Here is a 10,190-nt window from a genome sequence, read left to right as displayed (position 1 = left end):
GTGTGAAAGCAACCAACCAAGAAAGAAATCTGTTGAGAACTTCAAGATTTCATATACAAAGCCTTATTTAATTCTTCCCGTATTTTTAGCTACTTATCGGAAACATCAAAATGACGAAAAAGTTACATTATTCATAAAGCGCCTATAGTGTGACGTTTTGCAACAATGCAATTAGCCTTATATTCACCAAAGGAGAAATGTTTCTCAGGAACAAGTTATAAGAAAAATACAAAGTATTGAGAACCGAATATAGACACAACATCGCCATATTCAGTGTTGCTACTATTCTTTATATGTATATCTCTGTAATATACGTATGTATTTAAAATGCAAATTTTTGTATGTCACGGCTATGTGATTTTCTTCTGTTTAACATAGTGGAAAAGAAGGAATGGATCAATGAAGAAATAAGGGAAAAGAAGTCAGAGAATGGAAAAAAAATCCTACTTATTTTTCTTTCACAAAACTTAATAGTTATTAAGAAGTTCAGCATGGCAGAACGAAGAAAGGATTGACAATACTGACGGATTCTTATTACACTGCTTGCTATTGTACCACCAGCAGTTTCTTCTCATTCTCCGTTTAGCACGTACACTCTTTCCAAATTAGGACTATAGGATAGTAAAGAGTATGGTGAATGGAGACATGTTTGAAATGGGAGCAGGCTAACGACGTGTAAAAGACAGTAACTTCCTTCACTTATGTTGTGGGTCCAGGTACATGGCAACGTTGTATTTTTATTTAACATTGGGAGCATAAAGAGTGTACAGCCCAAATGGCTCGACCATGTTTTGGAAAAAAAAGATTATATTTAAAATATCATATTTGGAGACGGTTTTCTCTCTTACATTTGGTTGTAACTCTGATAACAGAGTTACCCTATGTCAAGGGATTTTTGAGACACCCTGTATATATAATCTATATATGTACCGTGTCATGCAAAAACGAACTAAGCGCCACTTTCATACTTTTAAGAAAATTACGTTTAAAGGTTGATGTCCAGCATTAAGGTAGCCGTAATCTAAGGTGAAATTATGTTTCTTTTTTTGGAAAGGTGTTGGTTTTCCTCTCTTTTCGATTGTGCAAAACGTTCTAATGCTTATCAGGAACCAATCGTCGCATTTACGTGGATTTTCAAAATTTGGCGCTTAGTTCACTTTTGCATAACACGGTACATATGTAAAGAATAAATTATTCTGTGCATCGTAAAACCATTGAGAACAGAAGGAAAAAGGTAATCTTTGAGGAGATTGAGGTTGCTCCTTCCACAATCCTCGCAAATCCGCCACTGATTAGCGTTTGTGTGTAGTTCAACGATCATTCGTTATCATTTCTGAAGTGTATGTTGCTCTGGCTCCTGCACTTTTAATCTCTTCTTTGTCCACGGTTGACTCATTTACATTTCCTGCTTACGTAAGATACGCGCTTTCAGACAATAGAAAACTTCTCTTATTGTTTTCACGGCAGTGACTCGGAAATCTTAAACAATTCTCTTTCATTGCTTACTGTTAAAAATGAATGTTAAATGGATATCACACTGAAATCATAACCTTGATTGTCGCAGAGAATTACATCTACAGAGCATAGAATCTCGTGTGAAAATGAAAATAAAATCTTTCACAGTTTAATGTCTCACAAGTGAATGATGAAAGAATTTATGGGATGAGAATGTAGGAGAAAACAGGAGAACCCGAGAAAACCCACGGAAACGATGTTGTCCACCATAGGCCGTAATTCCCAGATATGTTTCCAACAGAATTCCCGAATACTCAAGGACTTGAAGGTGGATCTAAAATAGGCAAAACATAAGCATTCAGCGATGAATATGCAATGCATCGATAAAAAGTGGGAACTGTTAGGAATCGCAAGCTCCGTGGTTCCTCATGTTTGGCATTAATGAGTGCTGTGATGTATTATTATTATTATTATTATTATTATTATTATTATTATTATTATTATTATTATTATTATTATTATTATTATTATTATTATTATTATTATTAAACTTTGGACGCCTTAGGTAGTCCAGTGCGGGGCAAGCTGGGTGACGGCCCCGGGCGCCGAAGTAAGGGGCGCAATATTCGGGAGGCAAAAAGAAAAGATGTATATAAAAAGGAGGGGAAAAGTAATAAAAAGTGCTCAAAGTCAAGAAAAAGCAGAGTTTATTTTTGAAAATTTTATTACGCTTCGCGCCAACCATGGTGGCGCTTCGCGGTTGGTCTGTCGAACTCATTAATATGTACCGGGGGGTGCTGCATGCTCTCGCCCCAGCGCTGATTTTCCACGGCACGGCACTAGCCTTAGCTCAGAAACTAAGCACTTTTTTGTACATACCCACATGGACTGCCCTCCCCCTCCGCTATTTTGATGTGCGGAATCATCTCTTAAAATTTGACGATATCTATAGTTCTTTAACATTCTGCATAGGGTAAGATTTAATGGTGAACTTAAATCAATTGAATATGTTGTCACACTCCGTTACACTTTCAGTTAGAAACACTGCCAACCCTATTTACCTACTTGGATACGTGTCTCGAAGTATTTCTTAACATTTTGCTACAAAGAGTATTAAGAAAGAAAGAAAACACATATACACACTCAGTGAGAGAGAGATAAAGGGGAAGAGAGGGGCATAGCAATATAAAAGCGAAAAAGAAAGACACAGAAAAGAAAATCTGATATTTAAAGAACTTGTGTGATGTAAAGAAGGTCGAAATCCTGAAATAGAATCCTCCTTGCTTGAACATTGTTTCAAAGAGCCAAGAAAGTCCAAACAGCTTTTATGTCAGCCAACGTATCGTCTAGTTACTCCTTTTTGTTATTTTTTTTCTCTCTTTCGTATTTTTCACGTTCTTAAGTGCTGTTGCTAGTGGTATGTTACACGTAATGTATACGTACATTCAGCCAAACAGAATTTTCCGCACTGCCCACTTCTTGATGCATTATCGCAAGGCTACGAATGGGACAAATATAAGTACATGGGGCTTCTAAAAAGTAGTTAAGTTGCTTCAAAGATATAACTTTCTCTCTTTCTCTGTTTTTATTCTTCTCGGTTTCACACTCATCACATACAGCTCATTTTCATATATATCAAAATCATCAAAATACTCTGCTAAAGATAGTAAGAAATAAACATCATGAGTCCATATCCTTGTATCATAGGCAACCAACATTAGTTTTCTAATGTGTGGGTTGCATAGAAACTAGAAAATGCTATAGATTTTAAACGGAAAACGGATAGCCATCGTTATTCGTGGAAACGTTAACGGATTGCTTTCATTAACTAACTTGTTTAAAATTATTTTCTTCCCATCGTTACTCACGGCAAATATGTTCCGCATCTACTGGGAAGTATCACAACTGAGATCATCCTTCACTCGGCGAATCACACTTAACAATGTTGAATACCCGCGCCATCTTTGTTTCTTTTTTCTAGAGTATTCATTTATATGAGGGAATTACGAGTATTTTTCTATTTTCTTTGAAATGAATTAAAACTTCAACGATTTGATTTTACTAATTACTTTTTCGTGTTTGTTTAAATGTTTTTTTACTTCGTGGAAAGTATATTTCGTGATATATAGGCTAACATTAATATTTAGTAATCAAGTCTAATTAAAGTAACATTAAATTTATATATAATGCAAATTCAATTTGGAAAAGCAAGGGACATTTAACTAGACTCGAAGAAGAAATCAGTAAAATCACATCATTTAAATTCCAGTTCATTTCAGAGAAAAGTTCAAAATAATTCTCCATATGAAGTAATGGGCTAAAAAAAAAAAAAAAAAAAAAAAAATAAAAAAAGGCATTTGGGAAGACTCTACAGGGAAGCAACATTTCAAATTTGATTTTTCATTCTAACTAGGCTTTCATTCCAAAAATGCATGTAAGTGAAATTATCTAGCATTCTTCTTAGGGAAGCGATTCGGCCACTACGCTACGCCATTGGTTACATGAATATACGAAAGGAACTCCAGAGAAATAACAAATTTACTAGAGTGGCGCTTGTAAATAAAGGTACTATAGCTCTTTTTTAAAAAAGAAAATAAACAAAATAAAATAAAATTACGCAAAACATCTCCGAATGTACTGTACAAGACAAAACAAAACAAAAACGAGGTTAATACGTATTTTAACAGCTACAGAAGTCGTTTGCTCGTTTGTTTATATAGAAAGCGCTTTACAACTTGGGACTTGCAATTTCTAACGAGAAACTAGGCTTTTTTTTTCTTTTTTTATTTTTTTGTTTTGTTTTTACACTAGTACACCCATGGTCGATTGTTTTAACTCTTACAATGAGAACAAATCATTACCTCTATAGAGTTCGGTGCCATTAAAGATTTTGGAAGGAATTCAAGGGTAATTAATCAGTGGATAATTCTCCTGTGTAACTATAACAAGTGGTAGTGTCACGTGTATACCACTTAAAGGTCTTTGGCTTGAATGGCGTGATATTTTCTTAATTAATACTGAAATCGGAGAGAAGATGGTAGTGTTTACCTATTTTTAAAACTCTAAATGAATTTCAAAGGAAAAAAGAATATATTTCTCAGTATCTTTTACCGTTTATTGCTCTATATAGAACAATATTAAAACCGGAAGTTGTAGTAGATTCCTATGACTTTCGGTTTTAGCATAGAGTTAAGGATAGAGACGAAATACATTCTCAGGACATTTATTGAATGCAGGAAACCACTTTTCACTATGCATTAACATTTTGGCTCTATAATGAACAACGCTAAAACCTTACGGACGGACAGATAGGATAAAAATACATATAAAGGAGTTTTGGTATACCAATCACTTAATAAACGTGTACTGCAGGCACGCACCGAGAAATTTGTTGTTGGAATTGGAGTCCAATATTACAAGCCACTACTACGTCTATGTACTATTGAACGAGTATTATTCTGCACCCGAAAAGACGATAACTAATTGTAAAATACTTCCACCTATATCTTCAGGGGAAAAAAATCATAGAACTAGATTGTTGTTATGAGGGAAAGAGTACAGATTAAGTATAAGATCAAATTTTCATGCCACATCAATCATTTCCCTGTTAAACAAAAATCTTTGAGTTTTACGTCCCATGGTTATGCCGGCTAGGCTAAAGGAGACGGGGATGATGAGATATGAATGAAATAATGGAATGAAGAAAGTGGGAGGAAACGGGAGAACCCCTAGGAAACCCACGCACACATTGTTTGTCCACCCTAAAGTTTACTTGTCAGGAATTGGGATTGAACTCGGGACCCCATGCATCAGAGGTGAACGCTCTACCACTGAGTAACCGAGACCCACACTGTTAAACAAGTACATAGTTTTATTGAGAAAGTGTACCAATGAATGTTGAATTACGAAGTTTTCTGTCAAGGGGTCCGGGTTCGGTGGACCTTTTTCCAAGGGTGCGCTCCTGGACTACCGCAAATGCTTTCAGTGCGCATTGTCATTCACGTATTCACCACCTATATGTCATGAGTGGTCAAGTATGACGTATTGTTGCCAGTATAGGAATACTTTATTAAAACTATAAATGTATGTACTTTGCATAACATGGTTAACTGGTTCCAAAAAAACTTTTGTGTAATTGGAAACCTGCGTTGTTCGAGGTCTACTGGTATATACAATAGATTCCAATTACAGCAAATCCTAGTAAACATGTAAAAGTTTTCTTTAACCCTTTAACAGAGGAAGTCGACTTTTGCCGACAGAACCAAATTTCCTTAACATGCGAATGTCGACTATAGTCGACGTGTTAAAATTTGTTTGTCCGTATCTTGGCTTTGTCGAGAGTAGTCGCCAAAGTTGTACCGTTCATTTTTGTTTGTGTTCTATTGTTTTCGATAAACAATAGAAATCACACAGAAAACCTTTGGCGACTACAATCAACAAACCCAAGATACAGACAAATTTTAACACGTCGACTATAAACGACATTCGCAGGTTAGGGAAATTTTTTTCCGTCGCCTTCCACAGTGAAAGGGTTAAAAAAGAAATCTTTTAAAAAATTGAATTGTCAATGAATGTGAATACGTATTGTCGCTCCCTACGAAACGCATACAGGGTGGCCCAAAAGTATACACATATTGATCAGCCCATGCCATTTTATATAATTTACTTGTTCTTGCCCATACAGGTTTGAATTAGTTTAGTTTATTATTTGTTTTTAATTTTTTTCACTCATATATTGAACTCGGAATAGACTGAAACAAATAACTCATCTTAGTAAACTAAAATGTCATACTTGATCAATACAGGTCTCTATACCTACTTTAGGGCCATCTGTTATATTGGGAAGATAGGAAAAAAATGTTGTCATTATTATTATTATTATTATTATTATTATTATTATTATTATTATTATTATTATTATTATTATTATTATTATTATTATTATTATTATTATTATTATTATAAAATACTGGAACAACACTCTGAGACAAGTGGCAGATGGTAATTACGAAAAATGATCATTTGATCAATATTGTATCTCCGAAGCTTGTTACAAAAGACAATTGTTAAGGACAACAATAGTTGCTCTACCTTGTATTGTGACGCAAGAGCTAAAAGTAAGGATCAATGCTCGAATATAGTATAGCTTATATTAGAGTTTTTTTTTTTTTTTTTTTTTTTTAAGTAATTGCTTTTAAAATGTGCTGGGTGTGTCACAAAAGGGGTTTTTCACAGGTCGATAAACTAGGTTTTCAATGACAGATAAAAAGAAAAAGCCTTTTTCTTCCTTTTTCAAAGCAGGAAGCGGCCAATGATAAATTTATCTCTAGCAGGCGAAGAAAGAAAAATAATAAAAGCAGCATAATTTGTGTTGTTGAAAGGCTACCTCTGCCATCTGTTGGGCCAATGAGTAACTATTAGTAGTACTTCCTCTTGAATCAAGCTATGTAGAAGCCAAGTGTCAATGTTGCCATATGGTGTAGTATAACTCTAGGTATTCACCGTTATGAGAGGAGCATATTAAGAGCATTATAAGTTGAACATTTATGTAATTCATCCTTCGTTCATAAATTAAACCTAAATTATATTTTACTAAGCTTTGAATTCAGCTACATTATTTTTATTTTTATTTTACCTCATGACGAATAAGTAGTATGTTGTCCGTTGCTTTATGTCAATGCATGATTGGTTATCTTAAATGCAGATGGCTCAGAGTTCTATATCTATGATAGATCAGTATTCATTAGAATCAGGTACTAGTTTCTAAAGTAAGATCTGTGGGGGTAGCGATTATTTGCTGATTCGAACAATGTTTATGGTTCGATTACGATCTCAACCCATGACAGTTTGTGAAGAACCAACATCTTATTCATGATTTGCTCCTGCTTGGGCCCATTCTCTTGCTTCAACCACAGACAGGGGCGCCCGAAGAAAATTTTCTAGAGGGGGGCATCTGCATGATTGCTATATTACGCCTGGTATTTAATACATGTGGTTTACTATATTATGTATACATTTTCGTGAGCCAGGGAGGGGTTCGGGCCCCACCCTGCCCTCCCCTTCGGGCGCTCATGACTACAGAGGAATCTACCAACGTTTTTCATAGTAACTCGTCTACTTTGATTGAGTCCAGAGTCATTAAGCTAATATACCTAGGCATATTCATTTCCGTTTATATATACAGATAGGAAAGGAGGAGATTATAATAGGGTTACAGGGCATAACATGTTGAGCGCCGAGGTAAATTTTGTGTATTTCCCCATTAGGCTGCTAATAATTATGTAAATAAAACAATTTTTGAAAAAAAAAATGCAATGTTACTGGACCTTTAGCTCAAAACCCTAGGGATCACGTCCAGAGATGGAGTGGGTCAGTGGATCTGGGTCACTGATTCACCATGACCCACCAACCCTCCGTGACCCAGCATGACCCACCGACCCACTCTGCTCAGTGCATTGTAGACAACATCGTCTGAACACTGGTAAATTTGTCTACGTTTTACTTTAAAAGTCTCCATTTTTCTTCTTTTCTTATTTGTTTCTATTTACTTACCTGAGATCAGCATATCTAAGTGAAAAAAGAACTTTTGGGTATTGATATTTGTAATTGTAATAATAACAATGGGACTTATCTACTACTCGGCTTTAGAGTCACAGTCCACTTTTTTTCCTTTATGTTTTCTTACTTTAGACTTAAATTTCATCCTATTTTCCACTGAAAAGTATCTGTAATTCAACTAAGAAATTATTATATATGATAATTAAATTGAAATGCATCGTAATATGTCCCATGACAAACATTTTACCATTTTATATCGTAAAGGTCAGATCCACGAGCGTCTCTGGCGGGGGGACGAGGGGGACACTCCCCCAATATTTTGAAGTACAAAATGTTCAATATTCTATTCTAATTTAGTTTATTTACTAACGACAGAATAACACTAAATAATAATAATTATATTTATTTGGAATATAATATTCAGGCTATAAAACGATTATAACAGAGTTCTTAATATGTCTCAAGAGAGTCCGTAAAGGTAAACAAAAATATAACAAATGGAATCGAAGATGATAAACAGGTTGGGCTAGGTACTACTATTTAAATCACTTTCTTTAATAACCCCCCCCCCTTAAATTTTACATGCCAGAGACGCCAGTGGTCAGATCCAATGGTATTGTAACAGAACGGTCCGTGAGTGATTGATCGTAGACTCCTAATTAGTGATAATTTCAAACCTTGTTTCATTACAAGTGTAAACTCTTTAATCAGTGGAGAGGAAGGCGTGAATCACGGGTCAGAATTGATGACGATGGGTTTTGGTGGATAGTGGGTCAGAGTGGGTCACTGTGGGTGGTAGTCAGTGGGTAACTGGTCAAATTTTCATTGGTCCATCTCTGGCCACGTCGGCCCCTTCTAATGGGAAAATCTCACCAAGATCGCATCACCGGCCTTCTAAGAAAGTAACGAAACAGAGGAGAGACGTAGGTACCATGAGGTCGTTAAGAAAGTTAACCATAGGTCCTATTGAATCTACTTGGCGCTCAATGTGTTTGGTGTCTAGAATATGACAAACTGAGGTTTTACAATTTCTTAGAAACAAACAACAAAATTAAAAAGCTAGAAAAGAATAAAAAATGAAAAGATAAGAAGGTAGAGTTATGGATGATGTTATGTGACTTTAGTTTTAGCGTCCCGTTCAGCAGCGAGACTATATGAGACGTGGACCTACTGATTAACGTGGAATCCGAACCACATGAGTTCCCGCCGGGAATCGAACCCGGGTCTCCCGCGCCAAAGGCGCGTACGCTAATCGCTTAGCCACGAAGGAGCTCAGGTAGAGTTATGGAATAGTGGGACATATGGAAATAGTAGTTTATATTATTATATTAGTGGTTCATATAGAGTATATGTCCTACTTACACTTAACTACTTTTCCCTTATATCCAAATCACAATGTTTAAAGAATCTCCAACATAAATGTCTTTCTTAAAATAAATACATGTTTCACAAATAGGGCTCCTATGTTTCTAGATTAAAATATCAGGACATCCTAGGGATATTTACAGTATATCCATAGTTATGCATTTGCTCCTTGCTGTAATATTAGCATTAATTAAAGTGAGTGACAGAGAGTAGATTATTCCTATCAGTTGAGTATCCATGACTAATAAAGTTTTGTTTGTTTGTTTGTTTTAATATCGCACGAATGGCATTAATTTATGTTTTGGAGGAGAATCGGGGTATTTGCAGTCTCAAACAAATTACTGGGGGAACAGGTAATGCATACCCAGGACTCTCCCAGCTAAATTGGGACATCTGGACACTCTGTTCATAAGCCCACACATCGCATTGAACAATTAAACCCATGTTTAACCCGACCACCATCAGAAGATGTATTACCACCAAAAATTCTCACCCCGACTTTACTTGTCGTTATCCGTAATTTGGGATAATCTGACATAGTGCCTTCCTTTCCGTTGGAATATTGAAGTTTTAAAATCAGTGGGGTTATGGAATACCTACGAATCGAAGTGATACATAACCCACTTCCAATTTTTCTTCCATGTCTAACTGAAATTCTGACAAAAAAAATAAAAAAAAAAACTAGTCACTTGATTGCTTTTGAGGTTAACATAAGCCCTTGAGAGTGTAGTAAACTCTGATATAAACAGTAAAGAGAATCATGCTAAATGTTAATTAACGTTTTGCCGTAAGAAAGGCTAAATATCCTTTAT

Source organism: Thermobia domestica, unplaced genomic scaffold (genome assembly GCF_964235325.1).
Source record: "Thermobia domestica unplaced genomic scaffold, izTheDome1.hap1.1 HAP1_SCAFFOLD_584, whole genome shotgun sequence".
Lineage (NCBI taxonomy): Eukaryota > Metazoa > Arthropoda > Insecta > Zygentoma > Lepismatidae > Thermobia > Thermobia domestica.
Note: the sequence above shows the minus strand (reverse complement) of the source record.